Source organism: Marmota flaviventris, chromosome 12 (genome assembly GCF_047511675.1).
Source record: "Marmota flaviventris isolate mMarFla1 chromosome 12, mMarFla1.hap1, whole genome shotgun sequence".
NCBI lineage: Eukaryota > Metazoa > Chordata > Mammalia > Rodentia > Sciuridae > Marmota > Marmota flaviventris.
This window is the reverse complement of record NC_092509.1, coordinates 86051730-86071992: the sequence shown is the minus strand read 5'-3', so window position 1 is coordinate 86071992 and position 20263 is coordinate 86051730.

Below are 20263 nucleotides of genomic sequence, written 5' to 3'. Positions count from 1 at the left end.
CTTCCAAATTGTCTGTCTGTATTCTCTGGTATCTCATTAAATTTCTTTAAACTCGTTCTTTTGAATTCTTTGTCAGGAAACTCATCATTTTCATTTTCTTTGGGTTCTGCTGCTAGAGTGTTTTTGTATTCTTTCGGAGGCCTCATGATACCTTGCCTTTTCATGCTTCTTGTGCCCTTACATTGGTATTTGCGTACCCATTGGGTCAGGTGCCTCTGCCAGTTTTATAGGGCTCTTTTCATTGTAAAGGACTTTGTGTTGGTGATGTGTCCTCAGGCAGTGCTTACATTTGCTGGGTTAGCTTTGACTCCAGGTGGGTACTTTGGTGTAGTATCTGTGTAGGTTTTTTCATTTGTAATCAATGTAAGCAGTTTCTGCGGATGTCTCAGTGTCCTAAACTACAGGTGCTGTGAGGATACACTGCCAATGGGTTGCATCTCCTTTAGGCAGAATGGGTTTGCTGGCAGCTCTGAGTACAGTGTTCCTGGATATGGATATGCAGTACCCATTAGATTCCCAGAATGTTTGTGGGCAGAGTCACCCTAGTGGGCCCAGGAGGATATGGTACAGCGTGTCCGGTAGTAGGCTGAGGTGCATGCTAATGGCTGAGAGCTTCAGAGGGGCCAAACTACATCACTGGGCTGAGATAGGGTACTTTTCAGATAGGGCACTTGTCAGAGTCTGAAGACTTGCGCAGGTGACTTTTTAATGTCTCTATTATCACCCTGCTCAAGGAGATTTGCCCAGCTGCTTTCCAAGGCTGAGGGTGGGTGTATAGTCCCAAGTAGCTGCTTCCCTTGGTCTTTGTGGACAAAATCACTCAGTGATGGCTTCCTGGCTACATTCTAGAGCCAAAGAGGGGTCATTGGTGGCGCATCTTTACTGTAACCAAGGACTTAGGGATGGTGAACAGGGCCACCGATATTCTAGAGGTCTTTGCAAGTCAAGCTGCTCAGGTGGGCTGCCTAAGTGCTGATTCTCAGGGCTGGGTTGGTGGAGTTGCTCAGGACAGCTGCCTTGCTAATCATAGGACCCTGGATGGAGTCTCAAGATAGCTCCATGCAGCAAGAGTCTTAGTGGGGAGAGCACAGTATACACTGAGCTCTATCTCTGGGACAATAGAACATTGAAATAACCTGGTAGCTTCCTAAACTGGGCTCAAAATCTGCATAGGAGGCAAGTTTTTCCAGCAGTTTTTCTACACTTGAACACTGCATCTAAGATTGCAGTGAAATAACTACTGTTTTCCCCTTGTTTTGTTCCATTTTGTGGGAGGAAGCATGATCAGTCAGCATAATTCCCTTGGGCCATTGAACAGTGAAACTATTCCCTATTGTCAGCTGCTACTGATCTGGTTTGTGTCTCCATAGTTTGGCCTTTTTCATAATCTTATAAATAGAATTATAGACACAAAGTTGTACTTGTGTCTAGTTTTTCCCATTTAATATATTACTCTGTGAGATTTATCCATGTTTGAATACAGCAGTAATTTTTTTCATTTTAATTGATGAATAAGCATTCAATTTCATTTATACACATCACGATCCAGTCATCCATTGATCAGTTAATGGAGACAAGGACTATTTACACTTTGGGGAAATTATAAATAAATTTGCTGTAAATATTGCCATGTATGTTTTTCTTAGTAGACACAAGATTTTATTTTTCTTAGATAAATATGTAGGGATGGAATTTACATTCTGTGGTGTGGGTATATATGCTTGTGTTTGTAAGAAACTACCAAACGTTTCAAAATGTCTGGGTCATTTTAACCTCCTACCAATAATGAATGAACTTTTGAGTTATTCATATACGTGTCTTCTATTGTGATAATTAAAAAAATCATTCTAGTAGGTGTGTAGTGATCTCATTGCAGTAAAAAAAATAATGATGAGTACCTTTTCATGTGCTCATGCCATTCACATATCTTTTTTGATAAAAACATCTGTTGATATATTTTTGACCCTGTGAAGCAGGTTGATGGTATTCTATTATGAAAATGGATTATAAATGTTACTTATGTTCTTGGAAAGGTCCTTCTGATTAGATTTTTTTTTTGTTTTGTAGTTATTTTCTCTCTGTGTGAGGTAGATGACTTTTATTTTTACTGTTTCCCAGAAGCTGTGGTCTTTGCCTCACTTCACTTCCTTGCCCCAGCACCAGAGGACTTTGGGTTCTATTCCTTCACAAGGAGCAACAGATTATTCTTGGTACTTTAGTACATTGACTTTCCTCCCTCTCCTTAGCAGCTTGTGGCTTTTGCTTTGGATGCAATAAGTATACATGAAATGTTGGAGTGTGTGTGTGTGTGTGTGTGTGTGTGTGTGTGTGTGTGTGAGAGAGAGAGAGAGAGAGAGAGAGAGAGAGAAACGTGCACATGTGTGCATCATAGAGGGAGAAAAGCACTCAGGACTTCTATGGTGCTTTCTGTCTTTCTCAAGAGCCTCAGCTGAAGCCATAGAAAAGTGCTAGGGAATGGTGTCAGCACTTTTGACATCTGAGCTCTGAGAATTCTATATTCTCAGCCTATCTACACATGACATTACCAAATTTGTTAAAACTTAAGTTTTCTTTTTTCTTATCTAATTTCATGGAAATGGGTTCTTCTTCCCAGAGCATGCTAATGATGAACCATTTCATATATTCTACTTCTACTCAGATTAGTGTCCTATCTCACTTTAAGATTCTCCTGCCATCTTTTGAAATTCATTTGCCAAGTTGCTTTGGTCTTACATTCTTGGACTAGACATTTTTTGTGGCCTCATGGCACAAAGTCCTGTTGATGGTGGAAGAGCCCTTATCTGGGCAGATTATGTTGTTGTGAAAATCTTCTGGTAAAGATAGTTATGGACAAATCTCGAGAGAAAACAAGTCCTGTATTAGCTGAACCTCTGTTCTTTTACCTAAATTTAGCATTTTAAATGCTAAATCAAAATTTTATAAAAAAGTGTATTCACAGTTCACTTATTACTCACTTAAACTCTAAAACCGAAAAGGTAAAACTGTTCCATTGATATCCTAAGAATTTAGTAGTTATTGCAGTAACCAAATAAACTTACAGTGGAAATTGAATTTCCATATTACATTTATATTGCATCATATATATTAAATTTATAGTTAGTAAACAGCACATGTATATACAATTATAGTCATAAATTCATTAAAATGATATATTAGGTTAATTTCTCACTGAATTCTAGTAGAAATAAATGCATTCTAAATAGTAAATCACAAGTTTATTTAAAAATTCATCAACACTTCACTTGCTATTCTTTTTTTGTGATGCACAATCTTTAGTTTCTCTGACTTCTAAGAATTCAGTCATTAAGATCTCTGGCAATTTCTAATGCTTCTGAGGATTTCTCTTCTAAATTATCACCTTCATACCAGAATTTACCTCAAGTGCACTGACTGCAGTCCCCAGAGATTTGTTCCTTTTCTTACGAAGATGCAATGACCAGATAGAATATATCAGCTTCAATACAAGGAATAAAGTTTAATTAAACATGACACATTTGACCTAGAAGAGAACACGGATCATAACTTGTCTTTGAAAACAAAAAGATAATAGTCAAGCAGCCATGTAGAATTGTAACCTCACAGATGAATTTATCAGATCTTGTATGAAAAACCTCATATCTTTTCAATAACTTGTTTATCTTTTTGCTCTTCTAAGACCTCCTCTGCCCTTTATGGTTGGAAAGTATGGGTCATCACCTGGGCTTTGAGTAGTCATGCTTTCCTGTCATGTACCATTCTTCACCCATTTCAGCTTTTCTTACCTTGATCTGTGTTGGTCTCTTGCACTATAATGCACTTGTTGGGTCTGGCTTTATTGACATAGACATCAGTAGAGGACTGGCATGTTCTGGATTAGGCTCAATACTCTTCAGATTTTCACTCTACTTGATCCAGGAACAAAATCCTGCCTCAGCATTTGGCCTTGTGCTAATATTATTTTTTTTTTATTTCTCCTCTCGAGCAACTGGCATTATGTATTCCAAGGACAGAATGGCTGTTTATATTATTCTGTAGTCAGGTGGGAAGTGGATGATTGGGAAGAGAAGAGAAGAGGAAGTTGTATATGAAATACTGGACCATCTATATTAAGCTGTAGTACTCTGATCTAAAGAACATTTCAGAGTGTTCTTTATATGCTAGACCTGGTTGCCTTTAACACCTATGATCCATGACTATGAGGTAGAGTTCAGATATTATTTCTGATTCAGGTGGAAACAATTAAGTTATACAAACATACAACTATGCTAACATACCTGTCTTTATCTCATATACATACATATGTACAAATATACGTATCTCCAAAAGCAAAACACTAATTGTCCATAAGTATACAGCCTTTGTCAGTGAGCTTTAGTTGGTATATGCATAGCACTACTAGTAGGTAAAATAATTTTGTGTAGGAGGACAAATATTTTATCTTAAAAGCTACATGCCTTAGTGCTTTTGAAAATGATATTATGAGAGTGTTTCTGAGATTAATCTACAAAAGGATCATTAATGGAGAATCATTCATAAGTGATTGAGAATTCACAGAAAAATCATAGTATGTACAGGATAATTTGGAATGGGGAGTTACCACCTTTCAGAATGAGTAGTGGTTGCTACCATGTTATATTAGGAGGATATCATTAATTTAGTGGAGAAAAGGATGTATTTATGGACATTAGAATTAGAGAGCCATCATCAAAGACTGTGGCTCTAGGTTTTAGACATGTTAGGCAACTTGTTTTCTCTTTGTGTAGGAGCTAAACAGAAGGAAATGCACTGGCTTACTACTCCCTTTGCCACAAAAGTTGAGGTCAGTTTCATCCTTCTATCATTTCTGAAACCCCATCTACTATATTCTGTGGAAAAGGGGATGTTGAAGAGGCACACTGCAGTTAATTCTCTTCCCCAACACATACTCTCATCTCTACTATGAAGTCAAGGCAGGAAACAATGAGCAGAAGATTGAGGAAGTCCAATGCTTCTGGGCTTTGTCTTCCATAGAGCTTTTATGTATGGCAAAGGACTTCTGATTCATGATTTTGTCCTAATACAGGAATTACAGGGCTGGACCTTGGAAAAAAGAGACAAGGAAGTAGGTTTTCTTCCAAATGAATATGTTTGGCTGCATCAGATGCCCAATTGTTACTCCAAGTCACCTTTCAGTGCCCTGCACCGATGACAGCCAAGTGGTAGACATGACCCCAAGACCCAGACACTGCATTAATCTCCAAATCCCATCTCCTAAGCACATACAGTAGTGGTAGTCTTTAATTTCAATATGCCAGCCCAGACCTTGGGCTGTGTTTCTTGTTGATCTCTCCTCTGAACTTCACCATACCACACATCTAGTAATGGAGTGCAGTTAGGAAGCCATGTAGAGCACCTGCTCAGGTGGCATCCTGTGGTGTGTTTGTGTGGCCTGGCCAGTGAGAGACATATTCATTAGGAAAGCAGAAAGCCCCACTTCAGCCATGGACACAGACACCCAGCAGGCTCTGATGCAGGGTTGTAAAGACTTTGGCTGGTGGGGGCAATAGGAGTACAAAAATAAAGACTGTGAGAAGATTAGATTTAGCTGAAATCCAGTAATTTTTCTAAGTTTGACTTCTGGTTTGTATAAAAATTTTAAAAATTTAAAAACTCAGTAATATGCAACTATCTTCATATCTTTAACAAAACTAGAATATCCAAACAAATTTTAATTCATTTCTGATTATAATTAGTTCCATTCCTGTTATTGAAAGACTTATTATTTTTAAGAAATTGTTTATTGCTTGAATTTTATTTTTTAAATTTTGAAACATAATAATATTAGTATATTTTCAATGTATTATAAATTCTATATTTTTTATAGTAATGATATTCAGTTTGTCTTAAAAATAAATTTAATGAATTGGCAATGTAGCTAGCTCAGTGGTATAGTGCATGCTTGGCATGTGTGAGGTCCTGGGTTTGATCCTTAGCACCACAAAAAGAAAAAGTAAAGAAAGAAAGCATTTGAAAACCCAAAGTTTTTTCAAATATAAAATATTAATTAAATGCTAATAATAAAAGTAAATCAGGTTATGGCAAAAATCATGGAAGTTGATCAAGAATTACAGTACTTTGAAAAACACTGGCTTTCAGAGAACAAAGCTCTAAATGTGGGGTAGCCTGAGAAGAATTCTACACACAATTGGAGGAACACTTTATCTAGTTATGTGGGTCCAGTCATTATTTTACTTGGTTCTGTAAATCATATGGACCATTTCAGAGACATAGACACACTGGGGTTGGCATAAGACTGCAAAAGATGCAACAAAACCAATTTTTTTTTTTCCTGTACATCGAGCCAAATCATTGCTAGCTAGGATGTCTTCAAATTATTCTTTCAAAAGGTATTGGGAAGCAAAGTCAGTAGATAAATCGTGCATTTTCTTTGGACAAAATTGCATTTTCAAGTGGCATAGAGGGTCAGCTTCGAGATTAACAGTTTTGAATTGAATTTCAGAATTTCAACTTTATGTCAGCTGAGGTGAATTTGGGCAAGTTTCTTAAACTAGTAATTCTATAGGAGATAAATAGTATCAAATTAAAAAAAAACATATGCATGTGACATACACATAATAATTATTGTTAACCTGAAGGACAAAGGGGTTTTGATAGTCATTTTTTTTGAAAATGATCTTAAAATCCATGCTTGAGGAAGGAAAGAAGAAATTTCCTCCTCTTTTGATTATATTAAGAAAATGGTTCCACAGGGTGATCATAATTTTTTTTTCAGCATCAAAAATTTGGCCCTAACACCTTTAAGGTTGAATACGACCTAGGAAAAAGGACAAGGCTATTGGACAGAATTCCTTGGTCAAGAGAAGCAATATATGAATGGCTCACTGCATTCCAACCGGGTGGATTCAGACAAGGGGTGAAAGGGCAATGGTGAAAGGAAGTCAGATGCAGACAAAGAAAGGTACATAACACATCTTCAAGTCAAAATTTTTTGGATGAGGCATGGGAGATGGTATGTTAATTAGTTTGAGAATAAATACGGAAAAAATTGTGACTATGATTTCTCTCCATATAACACACTAGGAAGGAGATACACATGTGACCCTGTCAACTGGAGTTTGGTAATAAAGCATTGGATTTGGGTAAATGAGGCTGCCATCATTTTGCTGCCTTATCAGCTGCATATGTCAGATAGGAGGTGCAGAATTTCCCCCAAGTACCACTGAGCAGCTACAGAGGTGCTGGAGTCGGGACAAAGAGGCTGCCTTGCCTGCTTGTGACTAAAGACAAATGCCAGACATTAAGGATTCTATTGGAGTGGTGGTAACTCACATCTTAAAGGATATCTAGTAGGATCACAATACATTTACTGTCACTATTTATGGGACTGGACAGAAACAACCAATTAAACAGCAGTCTGGACATTTCAGAAGACACTCAAGAACTTAAGTCAAGACTCACTCTTTCCTACCACTGGAGGTCATATGAGTGGCTCTTCCCCCGTACTTTCAGATATACCATGTCTGAGAAGGCAATAGAGAAAGAGAAACACATCAGAAAACTTGATATTTACAAAAAGAAGACTCAAAAAGATCAAACTACTTAACATAGCACTGAGAAATAATTACATCTGAATATATTGACCCCTAACATACAATATTTAAGTGTGAACATCCTGTGGTGATTTTGACAAGTTTAAATTTCTTTGATGGAAAGAAAATTGTGGGGAAAAGATGATCAGATCACAACCAATCATATCAGTTATATGAAAATGTACATACTGCATTTTCTTTGCTAATCTGAGCAATAGTGTGATTAAATTTTGACCACATACACACACACATATGTATATATGTCACACACATACATACATATATATAATGGTGCTAGAATTACATAGCAACAGAATGTTAATTTCTCTACTGGATACCACATTTATGAAGGTACTCTAATATATCTACAGAACAGGTTACAAAGTGATATCATCTTATGCATCCTACTGAGAGCATTGATAAGTTTGTGGAAAAGAGATTTTATGAGTTGGAGAATGATATTAAAAGGATCTTAACAGTTCCTATGTAAATTTCAGAATGCCAGTGGTCCTTCATACTGAGGAGTAGTTTCTTTGGTAGTGTCTTAGAAAAGACTTAGTTCCTTCCTGTGTAAATAAGGCTGAACTGGGAATTCTTGGCTACAGTCTCTTACCTGATTAGAGAAAATAGACCTGAAAAGAGGATTTCCATAATAATGAGACTCAAATATTCTGATAACATTTTTTGGTCTCTGATGAGTCTTTGTGTGAAATCAATCCTGCTCTTGGATCTTTCAAATATGTGAAATAATATATATATATATTCCTTATTGATAAGCTGGTTTGGGTTGAGCATCTTTTATCTGAAGCATATGTAACTGATAATAGAAAATAAGTACCATGGCTAGAGAAAAGGGTCTGCAGTGGTGTTTGGATAAGATGTCAAAATTGAGTTTGGCACAAATATCCTCATGGCTGATATTTCCTCAAAGTATCCTATGGGAAGATGGAATCTTACAGGATAGGAAAGGCAGTATTGGATTCGGGACATTAAGTCCTGTCCCTATTATTTTCTCTCTATTTCTGCAAGTATATGGAACATAATGAAGTTATGTATAATTAGTATAATTTTAGTTAGTATAATTTTAAAAGAATAAATTATTCACAATTGAGAAAATTATAGAAATTAAACAGCCTGAATTTTTCCTCACCTGCTTTGCTTAAAAAAATCTAAAAAACCCTCTTTCACACTTTAGTGCTAGTAATATTTTAATTTATTGTTTATTTCTCATGAAAAACTATGGTTTTTCTTCTTAATCCCATTATTTTTAATCCTGTTTGGTATTCTTCCTAACCTTGGCATGCAGAAGGCACTTAGCTAAGAGATTTATTCTGTATTTGTTTGAGAATACTTTGAGACTAGTTGCAAGCAATTACTGTTAAAAGAAGTGGAGGATGGATGCAGGCATATGCTAAGTGTTCAGTATTTCCCCCTTAAGCAAACAGAATGGCTTTCTAGTCTTTCATTTCTTCCTCCACATTGGCATTCCGTGCTTCCATCCTAAGATTTAATGAGAATGCTAATTCTAGAGAATGCTTCCAATTAAAAAGTTGAAGACTAAGAAAAGAATACAAGGCACTTATAATCTTTTTAGAGCCAACTTTCTTCATTTCTTACTCTACACATTTTTCCATGGGCTATTTTATGAATGCCTCTGTCTTCCTCAGTCACTGGGAAATGACATGAAATTGTATCTGTAGTCTAGTGTTCTTTAAACTTGAACTGGTAGAGCTAGTCACTAATTTTATCCCTACTTTTAAATATTTGAAATGTAATCCATATTCATTGTCTGAATTGAGCCTATAGTCATCCTCTTATCATAACTGTAATCTATTGTTCTTATTAAATAGTTCAGAAAATTATGGGATGTTCATTTGTGTTAAGCACCCATATTTAATCCATCATAGCTCAATTTGACCACCTATATATCTCTGAAATCTGTTTAGTTCTTTCTATCCCTGGCATAGCCAGTGATCTATTCATAATGAAAATCTGATCATCTGTCTACTATATATTTACCTTATGCAGGTAATGCTTAAGAATTTCAGCATCATGTCATTATTTCTAGAACAGTGGTCATCTTTAAAATTGACTAAAAGTGCTTCATTTTCATACTCTAGATGTGTACTGTCCGATATGATGACCACTAGCCATATGTGGTTATTGATATGGGGTTAGAACAAATTGAGATATGCTCCAAGTGATGTAGAGAAGACCCATGGAGTCAGAGTGATCATGGGAATCTTTTTAGCCAGTAGTACCTGCAATCTTGTAGGAACAATTTCAGGCACATAGTGGTATCTTTATTAGAACGACTAGGAATACAAATGTTCAGGACAAACTGACCTTAGAGAGATCAATGTGGCCCTGACAGAGTTGGGGGTTTTTGAGGTTTTGAGTCCTTTTGTTCTTGCCTCAATTTCTCATACCCCTCAAACTTTCTTTGTGAAAGTCATGATGTCCTTGTCACATGGATTGGATGGGTGGTTGGCAAAGTTTTGGTGACAAGGGAAGGTTGTGGCAATCTGGTCCCAAGAGATAATGTTGATTTAGTCAGGAACTAGTAGTTCCATTAAGAGATTATAATTAACTGGCTGGGGCAGTTCTGACTTATCATGCTCCATTTTCTTGAATCCTGTCTGCTTTGATAACATTCCCAGTGATTTCAAGTAAACGTTACCTTAAGGTGTTATAATTATCTGGACCTTGGGAGGGTTGGACATTCCAATTCCCATTCTACAGATGCTCACCTGCTTTGATAGAGTTTTCTGTTATCTGCAGTCCTCTAATCTATTGGTTCTCTTTGATGCATTTATCTCATTTCCTCATGTTATCACCCTTCACTGTCCTTCCCCTACCCACCTTCTCATGGCTGGATAACCTACCTAACAAGTGTAAAATACACATTAACTTTTAGGAACTTTGAATGAAAAAAGTATCTAAAAGATACAATTAATGGTTTAATATTGATTACATGTCAAAATGAAAATATTTTAGATATATTCTTTTAAATAAAATGTTAATAAAATTAATTTTACCTTGCTAGGTACAGTGCTATATGCTTGTAGACCCAGTTCTTGGGAGGCTGAAGCAGGAGAATTTTAAGTTCAACGCCAGCCTGTACAACTTAGTGAGACCCTATGTTAAAAAAATAAATAAAAATGAAAAGGGCTAGATATGTCAGTGGCAGAGCACTCATGGGTTCAATCTAGTACCCTAATAATAATACAAAATTATATTAATATATAATAACATAATATAATTATCATATAATTATAACATAATCATGTTAATATTATAATATATAGTTGTATTAATACCAATATAATGCATTTATAATAATTATGATAATAATATAAATATAATTATAATATATAGTTGTATTAATATAACATATTTATAATATTTATAATATAATTATATGTCATAAATACAATAACATAATTATGTTATTATTTCACCTGTTTTGTTTTTACCATGGATATTAGAAAATAAAAAATTATATAAATCTCTGGCATGATGTTATTAAAAGACAGCACTAATCTAAATTAAAATTTTGTCCCCTCATGCGTTTTGTTCTCCAGTTACTATACTTCTCTCAGTTCCTGTAAAGTGCTACATTTGGTCTTTGCATGTACTTTCTTATGTTTTGCTCTAAGGCTGTGAGGTAATCTCATCTTCACCTCATGTGCTTCTTCAGTTTGTTGAGATCTCTATTAAATTATCATATACTTATATACTTAGGTAAGATTCTCTTTATATTTCCGACTACATTAGGGGCCTATATTATAAGCTGTCATGGAACCAGGTATTTCTCTTCCATGGCTCCTTTCATAGTAAATATTTTATATATTTGTACATGATTCTGTTAGTTTCTGTTGTGCCAGCTAAGTTGTATTCTCTAAGGAGTATGCGTCATGTTTATTTTCATTCACAAGTGTTTGGTCAGTAATTAAAGAGTATCTGTCACATGTTAAAGGCATTTGTGAATACTGAGGGAAAAAATGAATAAATTAATCATATTATTAATGTGGAAATGCAGCTATATATTCTGAATGAATTTGGCCACACAGACAGGGGGGAAACCTGGAAAGAATCCTTGGGGTTTTTATTTAGAAAAATTTACTATAATTTTGTGGGTTCCTATATAGAAAATATTTATTACACTCTCCCTCCCACTGTAGTCAGAGAATTCTTCAGCCATACAACTTACTGTCTTTGTTGAAAGGGAGTTTAGGAGTCATGATAGAGACCTGAATTGTGTAGGGCTCATGTTCTCACTTCCATGAATTCCAGGTGGAAGGTTATTCCTTGAGTAGCTGCTGCATTTCCAGCCTGGACCCAATTCCCAATGCAATTCAGAGCTGAACTTGAGCAAAACCAAATTATTTTCAAGGCACTGAATTTGGTAGCTTGTTACAAAGTAATAATTAATTAATACATGTCTCCTTCCCAGGGGCCTAAATCTAACTATAATAAGCAAAAGAATTAGTTTTTGAGTAATGCAATATTTGGGCTAGATCATTGGATTTAATCATGATTGGGCCATCCTTAATATTCTCATGATATTTACTAAAATTTCGATAGGTTTATTTCTGACTATAATTGCACCACATCTGTTTTATTAGAGCATATTATTTTTATTATTTTTTAAATTTTTATTCTTTTTAGTTATACATGACAGTAGAATGTATTTTGACATACCATATATACATGGAGTATAACTTCCCATTTTTTGGTTTTAAATAATGTGGAGTTGCATTGATTGTATATTCATAACTTTCATAGGAAAGTTATGTCCAACTCGTTCCACTGTCTTTCCCATTTCCATCCCTGCTCCTTTCCCCACAACTCCCCACTGTCCAAACCACTGAATCTCCCCTCTTCCCTCTTCCCCACATATTGTGAGTCAGCATCCACATTGCAGAGAGGACATTAGGCCTTTGTTTTTTTGGGATTGGCTTATTTACTTAGCATGATATTCTCCAGTTGTATCCATTTACTGGTAAATGCCATAATTCCATTTCTCTTTATGGCTGAGTAAAATTCCATTGTGTGTATACATACAAAATTTTCTTCATTCATTCATCTGTTGAAGGGCACCTATGCTGGTTCCATAGTTTAGGTATTGCGAATTGAACTGCTATAAACATTGATGTGGCTGCATCACTGTGGTATGCTGATTTTAAGTCCTTTGTGAGTAAACTGAGGAGTGGGATAACTGGGTCAAATGGTGGTTTCATTTCAAATTTTGTGAGAAATCTCCATACCACTTTCCAGAGTGGATGTACCAATTTGCAGTCCCATCATCTATGTATGAATGGAACTTTTCCCCCATTTCCTTGCTAACATTTATTGTTACTTGTATTCTTGATAATTGCCATTCTGCTCTGGAATCTCAGTGTAGTTTTAATTTGAATTTCTCTAATTGCTAGAGATGTTTAACATTTTTCATATATTTTTTGATTATTTGTATTTCTTCTGTGAAGTGCCTATTCATTTCCTTAGTCCATTTATTTATTGGGTTATTTGGTTTTGGGTGTTAAGTTTTTTGAGTTCTTCATATATTGTGGAGTTAATGCTATATTTGAGGTGCAGATGGCAAATATTTTCTCCCCTTCTGTAGGGTCACTCTTCATGTTCTTGGTATTTTTCTTTGCTGTGAAGAAGCTTTTACTTTGATAATATCCCATTTATTGATTCTTGATTTTACCTCTTGTGCTTTAGGTGTCTTGTTGAAGAATTTAGTTCCTAAGCCAACATGATAGAGTTTGGGGCCTACTTTTCCTTGTAGTAGGCACAGGGTCCCTGATCTAATCCCTAGGTCTTTGATTGAGTTTTGTGCAGGGTGAGAAGAAGTGATTTAATTTCAGTTTGCTGCATTTGAATTTTCAGTTTTCCCAGCACCATTTGTTGAAGAGGATATCTTTTCTCCAATATATGTTTATGGCACCTTTCTCTAGGATGAGATAACTGTATTTATGTGGGTGTGTGTTGTATTTTCTGTTCTGTACCATTGGTCTTCATGTCTGTTTTGATGCCAGAACCATGATGTTCTTGTTACTGTAGCTCTGTACTATAATTTAAGATCTGGTATTGTGATGCCTCCTACTTCACTTTTCTTGCTAAGGATTGCTTTGGCTGTTCTGGGTCTCTCATTTTTCCAAATGAATTTTTATGACTGTTTTTCTACTTCTATGAAGAATGTCATCAGAACTGTGATAGGAATTGCTTTATATCTGTGTAATGCTTGTGGTAGTATGACCATTTTGACAATGTAGTATGGCCATTTTGATAATATTAATTTTGCCTATCTAAGAGCACAGGATATCTTTCCATCTTCTAAGGTCATCTTCAGTTTCTTTCTTTAGAGTTCAGTAGTTTTCATTGTAAAAGTGTTGCGCCTCTTTTGTTAGATTGGTTCCCAAATATTTTATTTTTTTGAGGCTATTATCAATGAGATAGTTTATCTAATTTTTCTTTCAGTTGATTTGATGTATAGGAACATAATTGATTTATTGGTATGAATTTTATACCCTACTACTCTGCTGAATTCATTAAAAAGTTCTAAAACTTTTATAATGGCATTTTTTGGGTCTTCTAACTATAGAATCATATCATTGGCAAATAGGGATAGTTTTAGGTTTTTTTTACAATTCATATCCCTTTAATTTCTTTATTCAAATTGCTCTGGCTAGTATTTCAAGAACTTTGTTGAATAGAAGCGGTGAAAGAGGGCATCTCTGTCTTGTTCCAGTTTTTAGAGGAAATGCTTCCAATTTTTTCTTCATTTAGAATGAAATTGGCCTTGTATTTAGCATATATAGCTTTTACAATGTTGGGGTTTGTTCCTACTATCCCCAATTTTTCTAGTTTTGAACAAGAATGGATGATGAATTTTGTAAAATGCTTTTTCTGTGTCTATTGAGATAAGTATGTGTTCTTCTCTTTAAGTCAATTTATGTGATGAATTATGTTTATTAATTTATGTATTGATTTCTGTTCTGTTGAGCCTACCTTGCATCCCCAAGACCACTTGTTTATGGTACATTATCTTCTTAATATGTTTTTGTATGTGATTTGCCAGTATTAAGAATTTTTGCATCTATTTTCATCAGAGATATTGGTTTGAAATTTAGTTTTCTTGTGTGCCTTTGGTTTTGGTATCAGAGTGATACTTCCTTCATAGAATGAGTTTGGAAGGACTCTTTTCTTTTCTATTTCATGGAATAATTTGAAGAGTATTGATATAAATTCTTCTTTGAAGGTCTTGCAGAACTCAGATGAGAAGCCATCTTTACTGGCCTTTTCTTTGTTAGTAGGTTTTTGATGGCCTCTTCAATTTCATTGATTGATTGATCTTTTTAAATTGTATGTATCTTCCTGATTCAATTTGCATAGTTAGAAATCTGTCCATGGCTTCAAGATTTTCTATTTAATTATAGTGTAAGTTATCTCCCAGTCTCTGTGGAAAGGCTGGGACTTAACTTTGATAAAGTGTAATTTAGCATTTGCATAAATAGATGGTATCATTACATTGACCAATCTCCTCTTGAGTACTCTTGTACTTTTCCACAAGCTCATCTTGGTCCTTATAGACTCTCCCACTTTTTGACTCAACGGAGTTGAGTTCAGTGTTGATTTAGTATTGCAGTCATCTTGACCTCAATGGCAATAGTCTTGAACAAAGTCTTCTTTTTCTGTTGAACTCCATTTGGTACAATTTTTTCTTTGACAATACACATAGAATTATTTCATAGGAAAAATTGGATATGGTTATAAGTAATTTAAAAAATAGATCCCTGTGCTTTAAAGAGAATATTAATTTGTGACACATGATACACTTGATCTGAAAAAGTCATTTTTTTTCAAGTGATAATGAAATTTGCTGATAAACTGGGTTTACTCATGCATGCTTATAAGTTACTTAAGAGCCTGAGGCAGGAGGATTTCAATTTTAAGGCCAAATTGGGTAACTTAGTGAGACCCTGTTGCAAAATATTAAAAGTTAATTAAATGGGGTGGGAATAACCTGGTGATAGAGCACCACTGGATTCAAGCCACAGCCCTGGGCGGGGAGAGAGGGGGTGGGGGGGTACAGGGGGTGGGTGGGGAGTGGGGGGGCATTGGAGGGGTGGCGCCAGCTGGAAAGCTGTTAAACCTAATAGGTAAAATCTGTTGCAAATTTATGTTAAGCAATATCTTAAATACTTAACAAGGCCTGCTTCTTAAAATTTTAAACAATATTTGAAATGGTTTGAATTCTGCCTGTTTGATGGGTGGACAAAACTGTGGCTCAGCAAGGTTGAATAGTTTCTTTATGTCACACAGTTTATACACAGGAATTTCAGATTCTGGTCCATTGCTTCTAAAGCCCAGGTTATTAACAGCTCTTGCCTGATCTGTCTATGCACCTGAGCAGTCCTGGGCATATTCTTTGAGCTGCTTCACACTTTCCCAAACACATGTGGAAAGAGGGCTGTGAGAAATGCAAATGTTTCCTTTGATTTATGATCATTTAATAGAAGGCAGAATGAAAAGAACTGAAACCTAATAGAAAATTTAAAGTAAATGAAAATCAGGGAAAAGCATTTATTTTATCACTTTGGGACAAGAATCTTATTTGGATGAAAGCCAAGCTAATATTCCTAAGGTTCATAAATGATGTGTGTGTGTGTGTGTGTGTACATGTGTGTGTATGTATGTTACCAAGCATTGAACCCAGGATCTTGAATATGCCATATAAGAATTCTAACATTAAGCTATATCCCCAGCTATTAGAAATTGTTTTTGAAATTCAGTAGCTTCAAGCAAACTGCATGAACATGCATGACTCTCTACAGATGGACGATTTATATATGAGAAAAATATACAAAAATTTTCAAGATTTTAAAGTGTTAAGTGAAACTAATAAAATTTTTAAATAGTTATTTTATCCATCATTTGGAAATACTTATCTATTATAATAAATTTAATCCTGAAAGATACATTGACTATAGTCTCTAGTTCTGTGAGTCACAGAATAGTGATACAGTATGTTCTAAGATATTAGTGTTACCAGAATCAAATGAGTAGGCTTCCTGATGCTCAAAGGCACACATTCAGGCAGTGCAAGTTGGTAGGAAGGAATCAGGCTTATTCAAAGTTAGCCCTGAAGAAGGTGGAGGGGTAGCTCCACATAGCTCTATCTTGGGAGGCTCAGTGGGCATAAAGATCTCTTGTAGAGAGGGAAAGGAGAAACCAGACAGGAATGCTACTGGAAGAGAGGGTCTTTGATCATCCAGAGTCCTGTCTACTTTTTCTCTGATGAGAATATCGTAGTGGACTCCAGTCACCTCCACTAGTTAACTAAAGACACAGGAAGTGTGTTAGAAAGGTCTTTAGATGTTCTGGATTATGTAAGGATTTAGCAGTTAACTTCTTACCCATCTAGGTGGGGCTGCTCTTTAGCCAAAGGATTAGGAAGTGGTTGGGAATATATCTCAGTGGTACAGCAATTGCCTAACATGCATGAAGTCCTGGATTCAATTTTAGTACAAAAACACAGCATCACAGCAGAACTAAACAACAAAACAAAAAGGAAAGGGTGTGAAGGATATGTTCAAAGAGCCTCAATTGTATTAGTAATTTGGTTTTGAAATTCTTTTTGTGACCTCTCACTGGGCAGAGGTTTCTTCCTTTTTGTTTTCCCAAAAGAAAGGTTTCAGGGGAGAGACTCCTTTGGAAAACCATCTGGGTTCGTTTTGTGAAATGGAAGTACACTCTTAGGTGCATGTAGTGCATCTTGTCTTCTGAGTTGTGGGCTTTTAAGGGCTCCTTGGGAGCCTCCCACTCCTTGAATTATTTATTTGAGGTGGTTACTCCTAGTTCCTGCCATGGTTTCCTGCATCTGTGCTAATTTTGCTATGTTGGAAATTTTTACAGTGTAGACCTGTAGTGTATATTTTCTCCAGATTGACAGTGAGGCGTCTGAACTAAAAGGTTGGTCCCTGGTGGAGTAAAGGCCAGTTAGGCACTACTCAGGGGCAGACCCTCAATGTCCTTCCTCCACTCCCTTGCTCATATCTGCCTTGGTACTCATGTTAACATTTGACTTAATCCTTTTGGCGAATATACCAAGGCATAATCTGTGATTTGCTTTTGTCTATATGAAGGCTGTACATATGGAGTACAGGGTGTGTATTCATAGCTCCAAAATGACATTACATTCACCAAGGATGCCAAGTAACTTAGGATTTTTTTTTCTATATATCACACTGTATCTGTAAAATAAAATTATATCAAAAGCTATCAACAGACAGAAAACAATACATCATTTCTACTATATGAAAAGACAAATGGCCAGGAAAGACATTAGTCTCCATTTATAAGGAAAAACAGTAGAAAAAAAACTTTTTTAGTAGGCTAAAATAATAGTAAAACAGAATAAGTAATAATCTAAAAAGCAAAACAAAATGAATAGTAGTGAGATGATAAGAGGAATATGTTCTGAAGTAATCTGACTTTTAAGATTAAAAGAGCGTACACCATACTCCATATAATTATTGAAAGGATTCAAAACCTATAATCATTCAGCCGATGGACTCCTGGTTGCATTAAGGCAGTTATGAAGCAGAATATACAATAAATTATAAAGATGAGATACAGAAAAGAATGGATAATGTGAGAGAGATTGATGAGAGACTATGTCAGTGTGCTAGAATATAATACTCAAAACGATAACGTCTGATATATGAAGCTTTAGGGAATTATAGATATGGTTAAAAAGTTGCCTTCTAACTCTAAAAGCTGCTAGAAATCTCACAGGATTTTAATCAGAAGGAGGTATTAGCTGTGATTTAGAAAGTATACTATAGCTACAGTGAAAAAGAAATGATGGGCTTCCTTTTTAATTGTTTAGAAGAAAGTTTCTTTGTAAAGAGGTGGGGGCTCATTGTTGTGTTTCTTAAAAAAAAAAATCTAAATTTTCCTAAAGAAGAGTCACAGAATAAAACTGAAAGGAAGTGAAAATTTCTAAACATGAAAGAGCTATGAAGGGTAGGCTTTTTTTTAATGTTTATAAAAATTCATGTAAATTTCTTAATTTTTGTTTCTGGAGGAAAGAATGATTAATATTTGAACATATCAAATAGAGTTCAGTTGTTGAGTATTCAAAGCCACAATATTGGATTTTTGGTTAGAAGCAAATTTATACTGAAAATGTACAAATAGTCAGTAAAATATTGCATGCCACAACCTTAGGTATCACAGACAAATAATCTTTTAATTTTTTTTTACCCTGAAGCAAATAATTTCATAATGATTTGAAGTTGTTCACCCAGATAGCAGAAATTGGCACTAACATTCACATACCTAAATACTGGAGTTAGAATAGATATTTCTTTCTGACTAGCAATATCACTCTTAAAGTCAGACATCTCTTTTCAAATTATTATGTGGTTTTTGTTAGGGTCATTGCCAGGGGATATTGTACAAATGCTCTCTTGAATCTTCAAACTTGAATAGCAGACATTTTAGGTCTGCATTTTACTTTATGTAGGTAGTTCTATGTTTAATTACTGACATTTTTTTTGTAACAATCTCATACTTTTACAATTTATTTTTATGGAACTTGTCCTCAATTTGGCCAGAGACCCCCATTCAAGCTGTCACTTATGTTCTGTTTTATGGCCTCCTCTTTCAATGAGGATTTCTTTCTTTTCTAGCATAAGAGTCTGTTTCTCTGGCTGCCCCCCAGGGGAGAATGGTGTTTAGTAAGCAGGTCTGAAAAGGGAATCTTCACTGAAAACTTGTTTGAGTTTTTATCTGCTTCACACAGTGTTTCTGTTTTTTCCTTAATTTAGCTTTCCTTGCTTCTTTCCTTCTCTTTCATACACAAGGCTTTACCAGGGCTTGGCCTTTCTTGGCTGGCTCTTGGTATATGAGTGAGGCCCTGGGGTTCCATCAACCTGCACTGTCCCACTGCCTCAGGAAAATCCAGAAAGGTTAGTGTCCTTCTGAGTTTCCACCAAGGCAATTGTTTGCCCAATCCTGGGTAGTGCACTGATGTACAATGCCTGCTCTTTGCTCTGTGTTCTTGTGTGGGTAATGTAGAGAGTTAAAGGCTTTTTCCCCTTTGCCTCTGAGGTTCTTAACCTGGGGCCTTGCAAATTACAGATAAAAGACAGCCTGAATTAAACAAGTGTCCTCTTAACTGGTTCCTGGCTTCCACCTGAAATCTCCATGAGTTCAATTTCCTTAGCAAAAGTGATTGTTTTCGAAGTCTCAGTTCATGGACAGCTGACTCTGTTGCATGGACCTGAAGTGAAGCAGAACATCATCACAGAGAGCAGGGGGGACAAAAGCAGCTCTGGGAAGCAGAGAACCTTTTTATGTTTTCTTTTTGAAACTCTACAGCAATAAAAACATGGCAAGAGAATTGAAAATGAACAAGGCTACAAAGAGGCGATCTATAGTGAAAACCTACATTTCCAGCACTGATTAAGCAATGATAAAATTTATATTTATTTAAAGAATTGCAAAGTAAAACAATAGTAATATGTTATGTATATCCATCATAGTGGCAAAAATTAAAAATCAGGCCAAAATCAAGTGTTAGAATCTAGGAATCCTTATGCATCCTGAAGTACTTAGGCTGGAAATGAGTCAAGTCATTCTAATGAGTAATATTCTAT